Source organism: Nanorana parkeri, unplaced genomic scaffold (assembly GCF_000935625.1).
Source record: "Nanorana parkeri isolate BGI_ZX_2015 unplaced genomic scaffold, ASM93562v1 scaffold84, whole genome shotgun sequence".
Lineage (NCBI taxonomy): Eukaryota > Metazoa > Chordata > Amphibia > Anura > Dicroglossidae > Nanorana > Nanorana parkeri.
Window position 1 is genome coordinate 148,603 of NW_017306352.1, and position 24,923 is coordinate 173,525.

Below are 24,923 nucleotides of genomic sequence, written 5' to 3' on the forward strand. Positions count from 1 at the left end.
CGCAGTATACCACGAGCTGCAGCTCGCGGTGTACTGAGACGCCGCAGCTGAAGCGGATCCCGACAATTATGTCTGGATCCGCCCAGCTGGGGACACATATGGGGATACCTAATGGGGACACATAATACTATGTGTCCCCAATTATGAATGAACAGGAAGTGCTTTACTTCACTTCCTGTTCATTCATGAGTTTCTCAATGGGTAGTAGCACTCAGTACAGAGGCTTCTCCCCATTCAGAAACTGGTGATAGTAAATATTTTCTGAATGAATGGGGCAACTCTGTACTTTCCATTCATTTAGAAGAGAGGCTGCAGAAAAGAGATTGAGGACTCTGTGTCCTCAATTTATTTTTCTGTTTTACAAGGGAAATATCAGGGGGCTGTTTAGACTTCTAATATTTCCCCTTAGCCCCCCAACAGTAAAAAAAAAAAGAAAAAAATTAAAATAAATAAAAAATAAATAAATAATATTGTAAAAAATCCTGGAAGCGGGGCGCATGGCATCACATGACGCCGTGCAGCGCTGGGTGACGTCACACGCCTGTTGTTGGGGGGCACATTTTTTGTTCTTGCCTCGGACGCAAAAGGAGCTAGCTACAGCTCTGACTAAAGCAATCCTTCTGTAGGGATTCCTCAAATGGCTGTCATAGCTGATCACATGCGAAGCATCATGGCAGATGCAGATCTATATAGAGGTGAGGATGGTGCCATCTTTGATTGAAACATATAGGAGCTCTGCTTTCAAGTTGTTGTCTTAAAGTGCTTTTCTGCTTTTTGCCCCATTGCTCTGACCTAAATTAACCCACCCTCTCCCTCCGTAGATGCATTCTCAGCTCAATCTGACAGTCGGGGCCCGCGGGTGATTGGTTACATCCAGTGCTGCAAGTCTCATTCTCCTGGCTGCGCCTGTACATTATAGCCTTGTAGACCTCTGTGGGGCTGTGTCCCAAGGCTTGTACATTATAGCCCCATAGACTTCCATGGGGCTGTGCCCCAAGGCCAGAGAGGAAGGGAGGTGGTGGGAGACAGCCCCTTAGAAGTCTAGGTGACTCTAACGTGCAGGCTGGGCCAGGATACAAATATTCAAGAGTCCATGGCTGTCTGATCAAGGTAAGTGTGCACCTGTGGAGGGGAGAGGGCAGGTTGGTTTAGGTCAAGGCAAAGGGGCAAAAACAATAAGTGCACTTTGTCTAAAAGTGCACTTATCCTTTAAGTAGCGTTTGTGCACACTGAGTGAAGAAACAATTGTTTGTAGATCTTACATATAATGGAACAATTAGACACTTTCCTGTATGAATTCCTTCACTCTCCAAACTGAAGCTTTGAGGTGATTTATACTTTTGATAAAACAATACTGTTCAGTTCAAAGACTTAGAGGAAACAACAAACTCAGATAGTAATCTGACACTTGGGCCAGTTTTAGAAGGTGGAGAAAGTGAAATAAATAAAAGATGTAATAAATAACGGAGAGAGTAGAAACAGAGGTATTTGGGGAACAGTGATGAATGGACACATGGCATGGAAGCTAACAGAGGTGAGGACAGCAGTATAAATCTATGGCAGTGATTTAGGATGGTGAGCTGCACATAAAACCATAATTTTTCCAGACTGTGGAGTGTTACCCCGGCTGTTTTATTGAATTTACAGATATTATACAATAGTATCATGATTCATAGATATGGCTTACAATTGGTGTGGTGTGTGAATATCTGGTTGTAAAAACCTAATTTATGCTTTGCTGCTTAACAACTTTATAATGTTTAAAAATGTCCTGAGTTTAAAGGGACTGTCCACACAAAAGTGACGTTTTAATTACAGATGAAAGCTGGTGGGCTGAATCTTCGGACTTGCGAGATTTCCTCGCCACAGATCCTGTTTCTATTTTTGTTCATATTGGATCCCAAATGCTACAAAAGAAGTGTTTTGGGATGTTTCAATTTTAACAAATATATTCTCCATAATAAAGATTTCAAAAGTATGTCGGGATCTTTTAATTCTAAAATCTGCCCTAATTTACAAGCCCCACCCCGTTGCCCCTTTATGTTTATCATGATTGGTTCAAACTGCTGTACTGCCATTTTACACAGAAAGGGTATGAACTATTTTTCCTCTCCACAGAAACAAGGAATGACAGTTTGCATGTGACCTAGTAGTGGGTTTTAACTCTTTGGCATCTGCCAATATACTGGGTGGTTTAGCTATTCATTTTATGAACTGGGCCAAAAAAAAGAGGGATTTGGCTCAAACGACCAATCAGGTGTAAGCTTTAGTTCTTCAACCTGTAGTGAAAAAAATAAACTTTGAGCGAATACTGGGGATTACTGTGGACAACACTGTATTATTATTATTATACAGGATTTATATAGCGCCAACAGTTTGCGCAGCGCTTTACAATATAAGGAAGACATTACAATTACAATACAATTCAAGACAAGATGGTAAGGAGGGCCCTGCCCATGAGGGCTTACAATCTAAAAGTGGTGTGCGCTGTGCCGGATGAGCACATCAGCACTGCTCATCCCAAAATGCACCTGAGGCTCTGCATTGAGCACAGCTGGCTGGTGTGAACAAGCTGTTAATCTTTATAAATCCACATTCAGTCTCATGTCCCTGAAGCCATAACAATGTTATGAACATTGGTGGATAAACTGGAAAGAAATAAATCAAACTGCATCTGTCATTTTTGTAATGAAGGTCAATAAAGGAAAGCCTTGCTTTCTACATGAAATGTCTCCACTTTACTTTCATCCAGTTTTTATTAATGGGCTACTATGAAGAGAGCACCTCACGGGATCACTGGGAAGTCTGAGTTGTGTGACTTTCTCTTTCTCTTCCTGTATCACCAATCACATTCATATGTCCAGTGAAGGTTTTATTCTAATTGGTGGCTGGAAGCAAATCCTTAGTATTGATATTTTCTTTACATTAAGCTACATGTGAGAGACAGCAAGGGGCATGTGATAGGAGTGTTTTTGAACTATCTAACAATCATTTTTGAACTAACCACAAGGTGGGATTTTGAGATCACTGTGCCATGTTCTTTCCTCATAATGATTGCTAAGTGGAAAAGTCAGAATATAAAGATGCAATCAGCATCATTGTTTTACTTATGCATGATGAAAGTATCTTACCATTCAACTTCCATCTCTGTGCAGATGTATAAAAAAAAGAGAAGGCAACCAGCTATATTATAGGCAATGGGATAGCTGCAAAGACCTGTACTCAAGGTACTAGTGTCATGGTTGCAAAGAACTGTAATTTAAATGTTTTTGACAGTCGTGCTGCCTCAAGCAAGCTGTTTTTTTATTTGTGAGTTTTTATGTTTGGTAGGTTCCTGTGTAGCCTGCTCTTTTTTTTCTCTTATGTAAAGCACTGTGCAAACTGTTGGTGCTATATAAATCCTCTATAATAATAATAATAATAATAATAATAATAATACTGTTAGTACAGCCCCTAGTTGATACCCCCCGGCCTCACGATGCTGCTAATCAGCATTTATTTCCATTAACCTTGAGGAAGCTTTGGAGGTAAACTGTCTTTTAACTTGAAAATCTGAATATCCTCCTCTGTATGAACTAGGCTGGAATAAACTACATTGGATTTCCCTTTTGAATCTTCTTGGTGAGTTACACTGCCTGTGGAAGTTTGCTAGCCAGGAGGCTGCTATATTCTCCATATAGACTGGGTCTCAAGAAGTATGTTTTTGCATAAAGCGACACTTTGGGCAGAACAACAGTTTTAGAATATCATGTGTGGTTCAAAGTAAACATAGTAAATAAGGTGAACATCTCATTGTTCACCAAACTGTTCATTTTGAATCCCCAATCATGTGCAAAAGAAATTAAAAACAAATATATATGATTTTTGCTAATACATAATTGGTTAATTGAAGTGAACCTCAATCTTCTTTACAAAGCTCAGCAAACATTCTATACATTCTAAACATTCAATGTTCTATAAACAGTCAGTACTAGTAAATCAACCCCAATGTGCCCATGTCTAATGAATGTCATGCTACGCTTCAAAGGTGTTTTGCACCTAAAATTAACAGGCACTTTTGTTCTCATGCTCATGAGAGATTGAACCTATTGCTGACAATCACAATTTGCATCACATTGATTTTAATGTGTTGCGAATTATGAGCTGGTTGTTAAGAGATAAAATTGCCCATGAGCATGAGATGAAATCGTCCATGTAATTTACTCCTTATGCTGGCCACACGTTTATAATCATTATTCAATTGAATCCTAATTTTCAATTACATTTTTTTTGTATATGCCTTGCACTACTGCCACACATGCTCCCGCTCTGTTTCAGTCACCTTTCACTCCATTATAGAGAATCATCTGATGCATGCACGGGATGAGCGGAAATGAAAAACAATCATGAAAATACAACATGCACACAGTAACAGCTGGGGCAGTTAGACAGCTTAGGAAAGGCAAACCAGAAGAAAATTAGATCTTTAAAAAGTACAATTGGTGTATGTTGTTCTTAAGACGAAGCTTTGCCACTCTGGCATGCGTGGCAATACCCAACATCGTTTTCGTACGTAGGCGCACCCGACGAGTGTTTACATGAAGACGCGTGTGCTCGCAGGGGGCTCTACATTTTTTTAATTATTTTTACATTTATTTCATTTAATATTATTTTTTAAAACTGTTATTTTCCTTTTTTACTTTAATTGCTATCACATAGGGGGGCTTACAAGCCTTCCATGTGATAGCATATTGGCAGTGGCAGATACTCTTTAAGGTGATATCAGGGGTCCAAAAAAACCCTAGTGTCCACAGATCCTGCAAGAGCCCACTGTGCGTCAGGGGAGCTGTGCAGGATCTGTGGTGAGCGCTGCAGACCCTCTGAGACCCCACAGATCCCACCTGAGACTCCCAGGTGGGCTGTGCAGAATGTATGCTGGTCTCTGCAGGGTCCCTTTACCAGCAAAGTGATCCTTACCTGCATCTGCTGTCTCGAGCTGCCCGCTGCTGGATCTGGCCTCCTTCACTGCCCAACAGCGCTTCCGGGTCCCGGCCTCCTCTGCTGCCCGACGGCGCTTCCGGGTCCTGGCCTCTTCTGCTGCCCGATGGCTCTTCCGGGTCCCAGCTTCCTCCGCCACCTGAACAGAGCTGTGGGGATCCAGACCCACCCCTCCTGCTGCTCCTACTGCTCCTCCTGCTGCTGCTCGATAAGGCAGCCGAGGATGCTGAAATCTGTGCAGCTCGGCTCGCCTGACTATTTTGGGGGCGGCAGTTTTGCCGCCCCCCTGGAAAGTGCCGCCCAAGGCAAACGCCTTGTTTGCTTTGTGGCAGATACGCCCCTGGCTGGTGGTGTTGTGTTTGATGTTTGCATAGTGTAATGTTCTCTCTGGTGGAACTACATGCACGGAGTAAACAGCGATATCTCAGTGTTTGCTGATGATACCAAAATTGGGAGGGTAATAGAAACAAACCAAGATAGTATAACTTTACAAGAGGACCTGGATAAAATAGGAGAGTGGGCAACTTTATGGCAGATGAGGTTTAATGTTGATAAATGCAAAGTTATGCACTTTGGGACAAAAAACACGCAAATGGGTTATACAATAATGGGTAGGCCGCTAGGGAAATCTGAAATGGAGAAAGATTTGGGGGTCACTGTAGACCATAAACTCAATAATAGATTACAGTGCCAGGTTGCTGTAAGCAAAGCTAGTAGAGTCCTGTCCTGCATCAAGAAGGGAATTTTTTGCAGGGATAAGTCTATAATTTTGCCACTTTACACATCACTGGTTCGGCCTCACCTGGAGTATGCGGTGCAGTTTTGGGCACCGGTACACAGAGGGGATGTCCTTGAACTGGAGAAAGTCCAGCGAAGGGCAACCAAACTCATCAAAGGGATGGAGGACCAGAGCTATGAGACACGGTTACTAAATTTAAACATGTTCACGCTGGAACTAAGGAGATTAAGGGGGGACATGATTTTCATGTACAAAATGTTCCATAGTCAAAGCAACATTAGCAACAAACTCTTTACGATTAATTACGTAACAAAGACTAGAGGCCACCACATGAAACTGGTAGAAAAAAAATATAAACACAAGGGGCGGAGGGGGTTCTTCTCAGTTTGCGCGGTTAGGGTCTGGAACTCGTTGCCACAAGCAGTGATTTCAACTAATAGTGTGGAATCGTCCAAGAATCTTTTGGACGATTTCCTGAGAAAAGGTAATATACAGGGGTACAAGTACTCCTAAAAACGAGATGACACGGGGATCTTTACACACACACACACACAATAGGTTGGACTTGATGGACATATGTCTTTATTCAACCTCAAATACTATGTAACTATGTAACTATGTAGTGTTCAACACTATTCTAATTGGTAAAGACTCATATCTGTAGAAGCTTTTCGAAACAGGCTACGGGCCCAGCTACAGCCAAAGTACTAAACACTGCTGCAGATACAGATATAGCTCAAAATTACAGCAAAACAGGCTCTGTTAAAGAAAAATGTCAGAACACATATATGAAGGCTACTAACAGTGTTCAAAATGTTCAGTCGCTTTTCTGACAAACCAAAGTTACCAGTCTTGGAGATTTAAAATGAAGGTGCTGCTGATAATAGACGATACCTGGAAGTGTATAAAAGAGTCCTGGAACATACCTTAGGGGAGCTTAAAGTGACAAGGGCAGCCCCTCTTGCAACTCCAGTCCTAATACCCCTGGATAGAGGAACAGGTGTATCAGGGCACGGAGGGGCACAAGTGCAGGATGAGTTGCTGCAGACAGTACTCTTTGAGGCAAACTTCAGACAGAAAGTAAACACAGGAGACTCACACTGGTGGAAGCAGTGTAGAAAAAGCTGTGGTAAGATGCAAGCTGGGTAGTCAACATGCAGTCAGCGAAGTACCAAATCAGCAGGAAGGATTGAAGTCAGGATACAGGCCGAGGTCAGAAACATGCGGACAAATACAGTATCAAGCAGCAGGCAAAAGCGAGATCAAGAGACAAGGCGTGGTTGGAAGGTTTCAGACCAGCAGAAGAGCAGTCAAACAAGCCAAGTTGGTTTTTGGAAAGCAAGTTCAGAATTTCAGGGTATCAGTGAATACAGGGAGCCTATCGATCACTCTGCACTGAAAGGATGTCACAGCCAGAATAGCCCATTTGGCACTGGCACCACTGTTCGGAGTATAAGCATACACATGTCCGTGCATCTACACAGAAGCGCGTGGCCAGGTCCGGTTCTATGAATGAGACCAGGCACATGCGCATGCTATAGATAAGTGGGCCATGAAATATGAAAAAGCTCAAAGTACTATATCCCTGAGCAAAGGTGATGATCAAACTGTGCACATATGTGTGAAATTGAAAAATAACTTTGTTAGGATCTACAGAAAGTATACAAGAGAGCAAATTATTCACAATTTATTGTAGAAAGCTATATCAGACTAAGCTGATGAAAGGCTAGCACATAATGGAACTCCTGTGAGCTACAGGAGAAGAAAGAAAATGCTTTCATATAGCAGACGTAATACTCAGTAGTCCCCCAGACAGCTATGAGACACTTGTTACAGCACTTGATGCTCACCCGAATGATGAGCCTACACTGGAATATATTAAACGCAGCCTATATGAAAATGCTCCAACAGCAGAATCTGTACTGAGTACCAATGACTGCAACAGTAATAATATGCAGTGTGAAACACATGAATGTCTTGTGTGTGCAAAAAAGACAGACCACTTAAAGGCAAATTGCAGAATTTGGAAAGCAAGAATGAATTAGCGAAGGTGACAAGTTATACAACAAAAAGTCAAAAGTGTCAAAGGAGAATAGAAGATAATTCAGATACTACGTGTGCCTTTCACCCCAAAGAGGGCATCACGTCATTTTTTACCTGGTGCATTGACTCCGAAGCTTGGTCATATGGCCAATTGTAAAAAAAAAACTCTGCACTCACCTTGATCAAAGTAAGACACTGCCCTCTACAGTACTACAAATAGTCACCAGACAGATATCTATCAAAGATAGATACATAAACATTCTGAGGTTACAGTTGTATTTTCACAAAAGGAAGCCAGATATGAATGCATAGTGCATTTTACTGCAAAAGTGAACTAACCCTTTCAAAAATGTTGTTGACTATCCAATCTAATATCAAATCTCACTCATTGTCAATGATTAGCAAGTACACCAGTTTCTGCTCGGCATGTTGCCCTAAGACAAGTTAGATTATGAAGGAACTCCTTGTGATAATACTGTACTGAATTTGTTAATCATTATACAAATAAGCAAGTTGCCAACTTCTGGTCCATGGGAGGGATATATCGATAAATACATATATTTAAGTCACTGGAGTATATGCTTCAGCTATTTGTTAAAAACTCCTTAACTAAACAATGCAGCAACGGTCAACAAATGGCCATGGCTATTCAGTTGTTAGCTGTGTGTATTTAACATGATCTAGTGTGTGTATATATATATATATATCGACAAATATTATTTACTCAATTGTAAATTCTTGTGTAATAGACATGTAAATTTCATTTTGTTTCAAATACATATTTGGACAAAGTTCGTTAAATTTGGACATTCGGATGCATCTGACTTTCTGAATTCTGATGCGTCTGAATGCAATCGAATCCGAATGCTCGTTTAACAAAATTTCGGATACGTTCGAATTTCGTTCTAAACTAAACTAATTCGGACACTGTTCTTTGGCCAATCAGTTTGTTTTGGATGTTGGGAGTTGCATTACAGGCACGGTCATGTGACTTTGTTCTGAAACTAAAATTCAAATCATTCCGAAATGACAATTCAGATGGATCCAAAATCGGAATACAGAACCAAATCAAATTTCGGATCCGAAATCTGAAAAACAAAACACTTCTGAATTGCATTTCGAAATTCGGATAGCGAATGCCATTCAGGTCTAGGAGCCTAAGCTATAGTATTGTATATACTCTATATGGCTCCCATATTGCTGTAACGAAAATTCGTGTTCAGACCCATTCGGATGCATTAAACTGAAAAACACATCTGACTGGCCAGAAAAGTCACATGTCCGATTCAATTTAGTTTTTGAACGAAATTGGGACCGGATCCGAAATTCGGATGCATTGAGATTCGGATATTCGAATGTGTCGCTCATGCCTTATTACTTATACAGGCAGTCCCCAGGTTACAAACAAGATAGGGTCTGTAGGTTTGTTTTTAAGTTGAATTTGTATGTAAGTTGGAACAGGTAAATTTTTTAAGTGTAACTCCAGCCCACAATTTTTTTTTAGTTTTGGATAGCATAGGGAAGGGTTAACACCCTGTAACGTTTGTTTTGCTGTGTGTGCCCGTGTTCAGAAGATTTCGCCTCACTTTCTGTTCCTGTGACAAATGGATTTTGAAAATTTTGGGTTGTCGTGGAAACAAGAACTGGTGATGAAGCTTCAGTGGAGACACCTTTTTCCCATCATAACTCTTACAGGAGTGAATATCCCTTCCTAGGGGTAGATTTCCTAAAGATTAAATATTTCTAATGAGGATACACACAGCAGTAAAAACCTCACATTGACCCGGAAGAAGAGGCGGGCACCCCTTGTTTGCACATCTAACAAGAGCCAACTTCCTGTAATGTACATACAGTACTATGAACCAGACCCAAAAAGGCGGGCATTCCTTGTTGGCATGAGCACGGTAACATTACAACTACTGAAATGCTGCACTGTACACTTTGTCATGGGGCCCCCTGCTGTCCAGTAATAGACTCCGTTTGTAAGCAGGGGTCTTATGTAACTCGGGGACTGCGTGTACTTTATGCCAACATCACATGGTAGTCATATATACTTTTGCAGTTTTGTCTTCTATCAAAGTAACCCGTTCAGTCACCTAACCCCTTTAGTTAAGCTTGAGAAATGAACCATTGATATTGAATTATCCAAAGCTGACTCCAGGTGTACATTACACTTTTTACTAAGTTACAGAAATGTATGATCTAGGTGTTAAGTCTGACAATGAGAATATCTGCAATTTAAAAAAAAATCTAAACCATGCCAGCTGCACACTTCAAAGCTAAATGCTCCAATCAAAGTGTATTGAATATCCATATGTATCAACTCTGTGGTAACACTGGCATTCAATATACTTTGATTGAAGCATTTAACATTGGAATGAGCAGATGTTTTCTTAGTACCAGATGTGGGCTGATCAGTGTTACTGGAGATATGCAAATAGGAATATTTTACCAAATATTAGCCAATAGATCAATGGTGATTTAAAAAACAAAATGGACTCACAGCACTGGCGAAATCACTGGGCTAACCATATCCATTATCCATGTCTCCAGTTGGCTGAAATATAAACTGTAATAAAACAGCAGACGTTTAATATGTTTATCTTTTGCTTTCCTGGTCTCTGTGCTTCTGTATGAAATACAGACAGATCATGGCTGGTGGGAGTGGCTGGCAGAGTGCTTTACATAGCTTCCTGGACACATCACAGCACCCTGCCTCAGTATTTTCTAAAGAGCCCCCAGCCCTGATGCTAGCATTGGCCTAATGTATGTACATTTTAATATGCCTTGATAGGTGGATGTCAGTCTGGAGGAGTGGACATTGCTAGGCTGATTACATATGCATGTAAACTGCCTTAGTTAATGCCCACGTGTGATGCGGAGCCTAATGGGTTGAAAATAAAAAGCTAAAATCCAATGAATGAAAGGGGTGGGCCAGGAACAGTAATGTTGGGGAGGAAAGGACTAGATAATGCTGGACATCTTCCAACCAGGATCTGACTTTCTGCATCTTCTAATGCACATTATGAGAAGCTCAAAGTGTGCAGTGAGTAAAATTAGAGTAGACAATTTCAGTGCAGGAGAGGAGCCCGTAGAACTGTGCAAGACTGAAGATAAGCCTGGATTTCAGCTTCAACGACCAGGTTCTATTATCAGCAATGCTGCTGGAGAGTCTGAAGCAAATATTCATTTTACTACTACATTAAAATGCCCTGAAATGGACATGCAGCTAGGATGCAGCCAATGGAGCTGTTCCAGGTGTGTTCAACTGAAGACGGCTCTGGAGATAAACTATATCACCGAGTGACCTGAAGTCTCTTGGTCTCCCACCAGTAAATCTGAAGTGTTGAGCTGTTGCCTCAGAACCTGGACTTCCAGGAACAAACAAGAATGCACTGCAAAAGTCAGAGGAGAATGGGGCGGGGGGGGGGGGGGGGTTTAAAAAAAAGGCATTTTCACTCTGGGCCAGTACAAGCAATGACCATAATCAGAGCAGGCCCTGCAGTCCGTGACAGCTCCTGGGCATAATATAGCCATATGCTCCCTGCCCAGACCTGGGATCACAGAGGGAAGTCTTCCAGCATCTACTTCCTCTGTGGCTCCGAGATGTCTTGTGACCGAATGCAGAGAGTTACAAAGAAAGTTAAAGGAGAACCATGAGGGGAGTGAAAATCACTCATCCTTATAGTTAGAGCCGACCTGTCACACGTCGGCTCAATAGATCGGGAAGTGAGTGAACACATATCGTCGCTCGCTCACTTCCCTATCATCTCTCTGCAGAGAGCGGTGACTGTCAGTCTCGGCTCCCCACAGGGATTCCCTGCTCCGATCCTCCAGCGCTGACTAGAGGAATGGACAGGGGAGGGGGCGGGCACAGCTGGCTCGGCCTCTAGATAGGCAGAGCCCGCTGTCAATCAGCCAACTGGGTGGATTTCTACAGCATTGTTGGGATCCGTCCTGGCTGCGGCACTCACAGTATATAGCAGGCAATAGCTCGCTATATACTGAGCTTTGGGTCACGGGAAGAGGTTAGTATATGTCCTCCCGTGACCCTAAAGAGAACTATATGATAAAAAGGTTACCCCATAGTTCTCTTTTAATGCTGAAAAATATTGAACTGTGAAATGTGCTCATTTGTTAAGGAAGCTGAAAGATAACGATTATTTGTGATAATGACATGGTATCATATTTAGAACTTTATTAAGGTGAGGCCATATCAATTCCATAGAGCAACAATTATCTTGTTCAGCTCATAAAATACTTCCTTGTTTACAATTCATTTCTTACAATCCCCCCTCTTGTGAAAAACAGTGTTACAATAAACCATGTTCAACCTCCAACTTACACCATGGACACCCATCGCTGTACACCTAACTTACTCCTTTCTTTAACCCACAGGAAACTCTACCATGTAGGTGCCAGGAGGTTGGGTTTGCCTCCCCATCCTCTCCTAGTAAGAGTTATATCTAAAATAGCTGGGTGTGCTTGAAAACAAAATAGATGCATATAGCTCCAGAATGGTATTTGTGTTGCACAATGCAGTAAGGGCATTTGTTTGTTGCCACCTCCCTCTTGCAACTCAATAGGAATGCAAAAGCAGTTTAGAAGGTCAAAAGCAGCACAAATACGTGCTGAATGTACCTGGGAGCATGCTGCATTTACTCATCTGCACAAACCTTAAAGAAATTTGAGTATTATTTTGTCACAGTTTGAAGAAAATGTATCATGATTCTCATAAAAGAAAATATAATACTTAAATAGATGAGAGCAGTATGCTTTTGTTCTGCGGTCATCTTCTTAGCGTTGTGAAATGAAGTGACATCCTTTCAAAGCCTAGAAGTGTTTTCCATTTAATAAAAATGTCACTATCTTGCTATATAAAGCGACTCTGGTTTTCAGAATTGTTTGCAAACGCTCTCACATCATGTTGATTTGTTGCATTGAAATTCAATGGTGAGCCACCGAAAAAAGGGCATTCATTACATATTTTAAAATGTCAACCTAATTTCCACTCCTACCTTGACTACAAAGCAATTTTATGAAATGTCAAGATGAACTATTTTTTTTTCTCTGTTTAGTTAAATTTGGGTAAAATTTGAATGGAATTATAATTCTGTTAATGTCACGGGATGAAATGAATAGAATGGTAATAAATATGATTAAACAAAGGTGACATGGCATAGGCTGCAGCCAGCAGAAACTAGGCATAATATGCTTTTACTTAGAAAAAAAACTGGGCTAAATTTTGTGTTATCATCTTGGCACATATCGAAATGTTCTTATTAAGAGTAAATAATGTTCTTACTCTCAAGTCATTTTTCCAGATCTGGACTTTTAGAGTTAGCCAGATGCTGATTGGTGGCTGAAGATAAGTAGTTCTAAAGCTCACCACACCTTACAATCTCAATGTACAATTTCCTTTGGATCAATCAACAGCTATGTAGTGTAAGGGCTACCAATGTTGGATATACATTGATTGGATAGTGAATGTAGGTCCTCATATTAAATAGTTTTGGTACATCTAAAGTTAATTTTACAAAGATTGTATGGTCAGTTTGTAACTTGCATGGTGAGCTTTAACATGAACATATTAATGCATAAGGCCCAGTGTGCTTGGTTGCTCTGGATTCTGTTGTTTTTTCAAAACAAGGATGACTGAAACAGTGGGCTCCATTTTGTTTTAATTATTTTTATTTATTAAAGATATTTCTATATTTCCAAAAATGTACACAGGGCCCATTGGGGGCTTCAGCTGCCATTGTGATGTGCGGGGCTCCTTGTTGTCCCTATGCCTTTAGGGAGGTTGAGCTACCTCTTGGCGAACCTGCACCCAATGTATCGTTTGCTATAGATTAGATTAGAGTTAGGACAGCACTATACAGAGGAGGCAGTGCGGCTTCCACATGTTTTGCAAAAGCTGTACAACTAAAACCTCTGTTTTTAACCTTAGTAGTCAGACAGTGTAAATTGTTTTGCAGGCTGGCTAGTGAGTGTGCTGGGAATGTTTGTTTTTACACAGTACACATTCACATCAGCCACTGTTCTCAAGGAGCATACAATCTAAGGTCCCTATCTCACATACATGCAGGGTCAATTAACCTTCCAGCATGTCTTTGGAGTGTGGGAGGAAACCAGAATACCTGCAGAAAACCCACGCAAACGCCTTGCAGATAGTGACCTGGCTGGGTCTCCATCCAGGGACCCCCAGTGCTGCAAGCCAGAAGTGCTAACCACTATGCCACTGTATTTCATAGATGCTTCTACCAGCAACCAAACCTGCACAGAAATATAAGTCCTTCTGGTGATACCAGAGTGGCCGGCTTTCCAGTCTAGTTATTTGTCCAATTAAGGAAAAGCAACAGGTTTACTTTATTTCCCCCAGCCCTCCCATGTTTATTTTTCTTTCTGCCAATTCAGCACTGCAAGCTGAAGGAAATACCTGGGACTTCTATGTATGGAGGAGCATGTGACAATACTGTGACAGAGGAGTCCATAGCCCTGCGTAGGCTAAAATTCCAATGAGTTGTAACATACACAGGGCTTTTCTTTCACTCCTGGCAGCTGAATGAAGAAGCATGCAAGAGAAAGATAGGTATATGCAGTTGGGAAGATCTGCATTAAAGCAGACCTTTACCCCTTACCCTAAAAATCACATCAGCATTCAACTCTGCATGCTGATATGAAAGCATCTTACATTCATTAAATAAACATATTTTTCTTTTACTTACAATTACTGTTTTTCCATTTCCTGGTTCTCTTAGGCATTAGTGATGCAGCCCATGCCTAAGAGATGCATGCTGGGAAGGGTACATCACAGCGCATTGCTGATAAATCTCATCTGTGAACAGCAAAATGTTAAGGAAAGGCATTTTCCTCCCCTGAGATGATGTGCATGGTTACATGTTCTAGTTACATGTGCCAGAGTTCCAGGAAGTAAAGGAAGATGAATTAATCTGGCCTTAGTAAAAATGTCCACTGTGAGAAAAATGGGGAAGAAAAGAAATATCAGGAATGCAAAGAATAAAAAGACGGCAATCATCTATAAGAATCTGTTTGTAGAATGTCATTACTAAATATTTTTAAAGATGACTTTGTTGTCATTTTAAAGATAAGGGTAAAGTTCATCTTTAAGTTAAACATATTGCTTTTTCCTTTATGGGCATATCACAGGTTATTTTATCTTTGCTAAAAACGTGATATATCAAATAAAATTGCTACTTAAGCCATTATTAAACAGACACATTTAATCTGCAGTTGCTGTGATTTACCAAAACTGCCAAAAATTCAAATGTCCCTTCCTTGCAATATGGTAACCTGTGTCTAGGACATGAACGGTTCCTAAACTAATAAATAGGTGCAGGCAGTGCCCGTTTCCTTATCAGAACAATGACACTGATCAGGTGGTAATAAAGAAGGTAGATCATTTCATTCACCATTAAAATGAAAAGTGATATTGTCAGGCAGACCCATTCAGTTTATATGAAAGCCAAGCCTATTGCTGATGCTTACCTTTGCTGCTTTGCTGCTGCAATGCCACTTAGCTGCTAGAGAAATGGATGAGAAATGACGGGCTACACAGTTTACCTTTAGCATATACTGTGTAAATTCACAATTCCACATTCAGACAAGCTTTCCTGGTGCTTCACAAATTTGCTGCACAACCCTCTCTAAGGCTCCTACGTTTGTAGCCGAGGAAGCAGCAGAGGGAGGGTGATACTGGTACCACAAAACACTGACCTACATCTTCCCAGGTATCACATACCAAATATGATGGCACTAACCACTAGTAGAAAAGATGAATGTCAACATAAAAAATTAGAGGCAATCAACTGGAGTCAGTTCAAATCTAAAATTCTCACATTTGACGGGAAGTCTACCTTTAAAGAACTGGAAAATGGATGGTGACATCCTCTCATTTATATCTGAATTTCCTTCCCTGCCTTGTGTTGACTAGCGAGTATCAATCAGACAGTGAAATCAGAGTTAATTACATGACATGTTATAGCAGAAAACGTCTTGTCACTGGAAAGCATACTAAAGACTTCTCTTCGCCTTCTTTTGGGTCACGGGAATGACAAGAGAAATTCCGCTGCCTCGGTTCTTCACTGTGTCTTGTCAAAACAACTTGATTTGTATTTAATTACTGTGCTGCCTGGGTGCATGAATCTTTGTCACTATGTCCAATATATTTACCAAAGAGAGTGAGCAAAGCGCCATGATTAAAACTGCTGTGAATGGCTTGAAAACTGAGTGCAGAATTGAAAAGGAGCCAACATTTACAGCAAGATGGAGCTTGCTGTGTAAGAGCTAACTTTATTTATTCACAGCTATTGGCATCTATGCAGAGAGAGAGGATAAGCTGTGTGTACATGTGAAACCGACGCTGACATTGTTCTTGGGTGGTTAAAGCAGAGACAGTTAACTGAAAACTGCAAATTACACAATTCCCTGATAAGCACATAAAGTAAAAAGCTCCTTTCCTTCCAACAGCCCAGGCGTAGGGTCTGAGAGGCTACTGCCTCTTTGTCTGACATCCTCTGGTGGGTTATACTCAACACGCTTGTTGGGAATTCTTTTTCCCTATTTTCCCTTTCTATCTGTTCCCTTTGAGATAGAGATAAGGCACTATGTGAAGGGGATCTGTATTTTATAAGATTTTATAATCCTCTGGACATTGTGAATTGTCGCCATTTTCCTGATGACACAGGCACCATTCGGTAAAACGCATTGAACTCAAAAAAGAGACCACAATATTTCTTCAGCACACTTGGACATGTTAATTCCACAACTGTCCTAACAATTCATTATAACTGCGATTTTTTTCAATAAAAATGACTGTTTTTTTTGGACATTATGGCATCATAGTACTAAGAAAGTCCCATGTTTTATGTGCGTAATGAGGGATGTGTATACCAAGAAGATGCTGAGATGTTATTTATTATCCTGCACCTAAATTAAGCTACTGCTATAAAGTAAAAAAGCTAGTTTATTTTTTAAAAAGAATATAAAAGGCTATACATGTCTGGGCCTATAGTGGGAGGGAGTAGTTATGGCCTCTTTTGCATCCCTACTTCATGCACCCCTGGAATGAAAGATGCGAATAACAAAAGTGTCTGTGGTGGGTTAGCTGCAGAGGACTGCAGAGCTAGAATGAGTAGGCTGGTCATAAACTGATGTAGATAGGTACAGTATTGTGATGAAGAGTGACGTTCCAAATTAGTAGGTAAGGGAAGCAGGGTATAGGCCAGGCTCAAAAAGAAGGCATCGAGCAGAGGTCTGAGGCATTGAGCAGAGGCTAGAATAAATTCAGGTGCAAGGCTGTGAAAAGCCAACCAGGTTGATAACAGTATGTTGAACAAAGCAGGATCAAGAGGGGTCCAAAAGCACAGTTCCTATCCGTCCTTCTTATGGAGGAAGACTCCTTGTTGTTATTCCTTAATCCCTCTGTTCTTCATTCCTCCACACATATACTTCTATTAGGTGTGATATATGAATCTATATTTATAGATGTGTTGTTCATTACTAGATATGTTTATATTGTTCTTAAACTGTAACTGCACCTTATATCATAGTCCCGAGCCCTCACCCGAAACCTGAGTCTTGTACTCTGCAGGACCGTGGGAGGCCACCTGGAATATGGCTGCCTATAGAAATTAATGGGGTCATGGTGAGCATGCAAATGCTGAAGAGGACCTGACAAGGACATTTTGTGGAGCAAGCATGTGCGGCTCCCAGCAAAAACAACACTGGATTGAGGAAACTAGTGAGTATCAGATCAGTTGGGCCGCACTCATGTTGTCCTTTAAATAAGAAGTAAATTTGCCTTGCTGTGGAAATGATGGCATGAAATACCCTCTGCTGTACATATACAGTGCATGTTGTAATACTCTGTGTACTGAGTAATAGACATAATTTAGCTTTCCTTTAAAAGGCTCTATTCTCACTGACATTAGCTGAATAACCTTTTAAAAGACAATGCATGACGTTTAACAGATTTTATTGAAACAAAAGCCAGAGGACTGTTTTTTTTTGCAGAATTACTGTAATCATTTGGAGACTCGGATATCTGTTTCATATTATGAAGCAGCAATGAATTCTGGGAAACGGGAAATGTAGAACAAGATCTGGGATATGTGGGCTCACTAATGATATTGTAACGTTAAACGTTTAACTCATTCAGTTTTTCATTAACAAAACAAGTTCTGAATTACCCCAAATTTAGAAAGGAACTGGGAACTGGATGTCTGGACTGCAGAGTACAAAGCCCTTCACCCACTGAAAATGTTTGTCCTGTTACCAAAACTCATTGTTTAGCAGGTGAGGTTGGGAAATATTAAATAACATTGGAAAGCTTGCAGAACAAACAATGGATTTGAATGGCTCTGGAATCAATTCAAAAGATTCCCATTGTTCAGACCATGTTATTGAAAACACACCTGCAAGGACTTCCTCTGATTCACACACACCTACAAAGAACCCTAAAGTAGTGGGAATGTCAACGTTTAGATCAATCCTCAATAACAGAATGAACACTGAAGGCTGATAAAGACCAAGTCATATGCCCACTCTGTCCATCCGAGTCCAATCTTTAATATTATAATGTCACTTTCAATCTCAAAGGCCCATTCATGCTGCTGCGTTGAGCTAATCTCTGGTATCCATCAGTTCAGTGTATACTAACGCACAACACACCTGGTACCGTGTGCTAGGTGTGTTGTGTTGCCATTCATTTGAACGGCACCCCTAAGCACCTCCCAGCTACCCTGTGTCGCAGCACATCGGAGGGTACCGCAATACCATGCATTGTATTGCTGTGTGCACTACTTTTTCCCTCCTCGCTTGGAAGCACGGTATTGCAGTATTGCTCATTGTGTTGTGCTGCAATGCACAACCACCGGGAGGTACATTGGGGTGGCACTCAAATGAATAACATCACAACGTAGCCAGCACACAGTACTGCATGCCAGGTGCGCTGTGCAATAGCAGTAGTGTGTGCTTAGTGCAACGCAGCAGTGTGAGTGGGCCCTTAATCTGCAGCTTTTATTAAAATGATACCTGGAGATCCTGCCATGAAAATCATTGTATAGGGTGACAACGTTCTGTCACTGACCTCCAGCTTTGCTCTTGTGTTGTCACATGGAAATCTCATTGAGACTACAAGTGGTTAATTCAACTCACATTATGCAGGTATGGTTCACCATCAGGAAGCTCGTCCTACAAAATGCCATGCAGCCATTATGAATGGCACCCCAATGCACTATGGAGTAGCAGCCAACACACAGCAGTAAATCACATGGCACATGCCGTACATTGCAGTGGACTGCCGTGACAAAAAATGGTCATGTACATTGCTTTGTTTTTTTGCGATGAGTTGCCAGCCCATTCATAGTAAATCGATTGTGTTAAGGCCTCATTCACACTGATAAGACCCGGCCCGTACAGATCCGTGCGGCATGCACGGCTGTATTGGACCGCTCCCAAGAAGGACAGGTGCTGCATGTGATTTGTACTCTGTTCTTCTCTATGGGAGTACGCGGCAGTACGCTCACCCGAACTGCACATTCGTGCGTGTGTCTGTGGTCGGATGCAGACAGGACTTGCAGTTCGGGTGAGCGTACGGCCGCCTACTTCCATGGAGAAGAACAGACTGCAGCGTACAAATCACATGCAGCACCTGTCTTCCCGGGAGCGGCCTGATACGCACAGATCTGTACAGGCTGGCTCTTATCAGTGTGAATGAGGCCTAATGCAACACACATTAATGCACTGCAAAGGATCACAATAGTGTGAATCCCAGTAGCTGTGCTCACAAGGACCATATACATGGAGTGTTAGGGCAGGCACATTGACACATGTTGCAATGCCCTGTAACACCATGCAATAAAATCATGAGTGCATAATTTTATCACAGCTCAAATCAAAGCACTGCATTGGTATAAACAGGCCTTATACAAAGCAAAGTGTGACAAATTGGGTGTTGTTCCTACCTGGAGATCCGATGAATTCTAATTCCCCTCCTGATATACATACAAAGCAAAGCTTTTGTGCCTTGTGTCCACATTGTACCTGCTATACAATGTTGCCCAACGGGCCTGGTGTCATGCAGCCCTGAATCTGCCTAGTGGGGACAGAGACCATAACATGGGTTCTCCTCCCTCACCACAGTAACCAAAGTCAAAAAAAGTTTGGCTTTAGATACACTTTAAATATAATCAAAAACTGAAGAATGGCTATCCATATAGTAGAAGTAGGAAATGTACAAAGAAAATAACATTTGCTTTTAGAAAAGAGAAATCTCTCGAGATATAGAACCTGTTCAATCATCATTTCTTGTAATTCCATATCATGACATCAAAATGAAATCAGATACGCATGCGCATGTAATATCTTTATGGTTTCATTGACACATTTTCATTCTAGAGCTTTAGGACGAGACAATGTACATGGCTGAAGGCGAATGTGGCTATTTCTGTGACAAGCTCAGGGACTTGGTAGTATCATGCTGCTACTTGAGTGTGTTATATATTGCCAACATGAAAATGATATTTAAGCTCCGGGGCTTATTTATTATCTTAGTTCCTGACACGATCTCCCGAGACGTACATCACCACACAACTGGTGTTATGCGAACAGGCATTACGCCAGAAGAGTTAAATTGCCTTTTTGGGCTATGAGCTCCACTGCGTTGTTCAAGTCATTGCGAATGAGTCAGGGTTATTTGCTGAAATGATATGGAACATTTACAAAAGAATCAAAATACCCTCAGAGGCAATGTCTGGAAGGATTAGCCAAGTAGCTTGCATCTTGAAAAGAGCAATGTGTTTTATTAGGTGCTGTCTTCCAGTATCTATTTATTTCTTGGTATGGACAATTTGATTTAAAGCGAATTTTCAAGGAATTGATTTTCATTTTTTTTTATTTTAATTCTGGGTGAATATATGAATTTGATCAGCAGTATATCTTATCAATATATGTTAATGATCTTGTTTCTTTGCATACGTTTTTATTATCATTACAGTCAGTGGTTAACATTAATGCTCACAACCCTAAGGGCAGATTCACGCTTTTTCTTTCAGTTGTGGTGCGTTATTGCACTCATTAATGTGCTTTGTTTTATGGAAGTCCATTCATTATGAAAAGGCTGCCGCTATACCACACTAGACATGAAAATTCACATGACCCTTTTATTTATTTATGGCATTCAGCTTGCCTATAATAAGGCAGCATCAGGCAGCGTCTCTTTGGGTCATGTGGTAGGGGGCGACAGTGTGCCGGTTGCCCCCTTTACGGCCAGAGTGTCCCATATTGCTAAGACCCCTTATCAACCTGGGATGCTCTGGCCAGCTCCTGGTGGTGCGCCGAGCTCCTGGTAAACAGTAATATCAATGAGCTGGGTAATGTGCACCACCTAAACCCCATCTCCCCCACCCTCGGAATGTGAACCACAAGCAGCACTCCCCCCACTCCAGTGGCAAAAAGTCTATGGGCACCATCAATGGTATATACACTGAGTGGCGAGATTATTATGACCACCCCATCAGTACTTCATTGGGCCATGAGATGACTCCACGAGATGACTTTGTTGGGCCGTCTCGTGACTCCACGAGATGTTGAAAGGTGATGCGAGGAATCTGACACTGCACTGTTGCCCTTCTGTTGTCTTGTACTAGTCTTGACACTCTCCGTTCTGCCCTAACATTGACTAGTCGCTGGCGGCCACAATTCGCATGTTCAGACCCAGATTTTCGGCTGACAGTCCAGTCTTAACAGCTGCTCTTGAACATTTAACGAATTCTGCTGTTTTGCTGATACTCGCTCCATGGCTCCGAGTGCCAACAATCATCCCACGTTCGAAGGCTGTTAAATCGTGTTGTTTACCCATATCCTCAGAAAAAAATCACTTCTACTGTCGTGGTAAACAACCTGATTCCCTATTTATAATGGTTTGGCCCTCTAGCAACTTCAGCACGAAATTATAGCTAATTTGCCTACAAACGTCAGGTGGTCATAGTAATCTGGCCACTCAGTGTATATAGCACTGACAATTTGTGCAGAACTTTACATATTGTACATTCACATCAGTCCCTGCCCTCAAGGAGCATACAATCTCACCTCCCTACTTTACATGCACAAAGGGCTGATACAGGAGCCTTTTAACCTACCAGCATGTCTTTGGAATGTGGAATGAAAGCCATGCAAGCACAGGGAGAACATTCAAACCAAGTACCCTTGTGCTTCAAGGCAGAAGTGCTAACAACTAAACCACTGTGCTACCCTACAGTGCACCATGCGCTGTATTGTATATTGGCTTCTACTGCATAGTGTGTTGGGGTGCCATTCACAATGAATGCCACCCCAACACAATGCACACAGACACCGTGTGTTTCAGTAATGTTTTTCACTGCCTTACCTCAAGCACAAGTGTAAATGGGCCCAGTTTGAACGTGATTATTTGCTGTGGTTAAATTACTTCAGTTCATAAAAGGAACTTTTTGATACATAATACTAAAAGTGTCCCCAAGGCCGTTCAGCAATTTTTCAAATGCAAACTATAGCAAGCATAAAAGAATTTAGTCAAAAAGCAGCCAATTATATGTCTTTCTCATTTTGGAAATTGTAGTACAAGATGACAGCGATTTTATAACTAGTTATTAATAAACTAAATGAGCTGGTTTTCAGTCAGGGCTGCTAATAAATGGCATGTTTGGGGAACACACAATTTAGGCTTAAAGTGTATGTCCATGCCTATTTTATCTTAGCATAACTCTAAAAAAATTTAACAAAAAAAAAAATATTGCTACTTACATTTTGAATCTCTCTTTTCTGAAAACTTCAACATTTTCCTCTGCTATTTAATGTTAAGGAGGGGGCGGGGAGTTATTATTTGCCATAACTAGCCTTGTTTGAATTGTCTAGGCAGATCTCATTGTCAGTGAGGTGCCGTGCCTTCTGTGCTGGGTGAGGCATCCCCGAGCCTGCCAAAGCTCCTCCCCTGTCCAGTCGAAGCTCCACCCCCCACCCGGCCGAAGATCCGCTCCCAACTTGGTAAACAAGCTGTGTGGGGAAGAGGAAGGGAGGGGACAGGGAGGAGCCTGGTGAGGCATCAAGATCGATGCCCCCACTGTTTTTTTTCTTTCCGTTTTTATGATTGAAGCGCTGCCTGTAATTAACAGGCAGCGCTCCCTCCATGACAGGTTACACAGCGGGGAGGCTTTCCCTGCTGTGTAACCTGTAACAAGCCACTCTGAATGGAGAAAAAGCTGTCAGCTTCAGACTTGAAGCTGACACCTTTTTTCTTCATAATACTGTGTGGGGCTCTGCCTCCCCTACCTCCCCTGACCGCACGGCCCTGTTGTAAAGTAGATTTGGACATTTTCTGTCCTAACAAAGGGTTAAAGGAGAACTATGAGGTGAGTGCTTTTCACTCACCTCATAGTTCTAGCCGACCTGTGACAATGAGACTGTATGTAGGCAGTTGCCAGTGACAGGGCAGTCTAGCTGGCTGCAGGATAAAGTGGGATAACCAGTGTATATAACTACTTTCAGCCGATTTTGATATGTTTATGTGTAAATATGTTCAGAACTGTTTAGCCTCTATAAGTGTCTCCAGCACCATTTTGGAGAAGCCAGGTGTCCTGATAGGACAGGAATTCTCGGGAGATTTGGTTGGCCATTTTGGGGTGGTTATCTTATATAGGAAGCCCAACCACGTTTTTGGGCAGAACAAGTGTGAAAGTAGACAGGGACAGGTACCCCGCTTGTGAGGGAGAGTTAGGAGAGTTCAGGGAAAGTGTTCCGGCCTGTGAGGGATAGTTCAGGGTTCCTACGGAGTCCTGCATCGGCAGTTCTGGTCAGATGAAAGACTCCCAGTGCTTATAGCCAAACCTGTGTCCGCGCTGTGAGTGCGGGAAGAGTGTGCCAGACTCGTATCTCGCTGTATGGAACGAATACCGCTGCTCCCGGGTAACGTGTTCTCCGCCTTTACCGATACACCTCGTGTGATTGGATTTGTACTTTGCCAGTTAGTGGGAGGTGCTGATAGTGCTAACGAATACTACTAACGTTGATATCAGAACTGACTGTACTGTGTACCTGTGTCTCCATGCCTGGAGTGAAACTGCTGACATTACTATTGTAAATACTCTTCCTACTACCGGCTCTCCGGTAATAAACGTTATCTTGTTCAAAAGACCATTATGTGTGATTACCTCTGTGAAGCCACTACACCCTAAGCCCGCTTACATGTAGCGGTATACTGAGCTTAGGGTGACGGGAGGACGCTAGTTTGTGTCCTCCCGTTACCCTAAGGAGAACTATGGGGAAAAGCCCTGACCCCATAGTTCTCCTCTAAGGCCCCTTTCAGAAGGGTGCTTCAGTTCTGATCTGCAGGGGTCAATGCATCTGCTGATTGGAACGGATGTCACCATTGTGATCAGGTCCAGTGAAGCAGAACTCCATTTGTTTTTCTGGACCTGGCTGGAGCTGGGGGTACCCGAATGTAAATGGATACATGTCCGTTTAGATCTGGCTGCCTACAGACTAACATTGGGCTGACAGGCCAACCTGGTCAGAATGCCGTGTAAAAGAGGTTTACAGATTTCCAGGCTTGGGTGGTGCATTGTACTGTATGTTAATGAGGGAAGCTCAGTCTGTCCCCACTTTGTCCCTCTGCTTTTAACTTTTAAATTCAGAGTAGCTTGCAGACTGCTGAAAGGCCTGCTGCAAAGGAACAACTAGAAAGATAAGAAATAGTTTTTTTTTAAAAATACTATTTTTGTACTGTGTGAATAGGAACACATAAGAAGCATATAGTGGGGTTTTCACATATTTGACTGGAAAGTGGAAATATACTTTAACATGGCCAGGATAAAAAATCCATTTGCATGATGACCGAACCTGACCATATATCCAGTCATTGTATGAATGTTTTTTTTTTTTTTTCTTTCCATTATTCAGAGTTTTAACACTGATTGTAAACAAGAGATCTCCCTATCTGGCCCTAAACGGGTCACTCATCCTGTGTGTAACTTTGTGTATATTGTTGACGTGAGCAAATATAAGTCGTCTCTGGCCGCATGCTTTGCACAATAGAATTCCTAACTTTCCTAATTATTTCTTAAAAAAAAAAAAGGTTTCTGAATATTTACCTGTGTGTATAATTCTT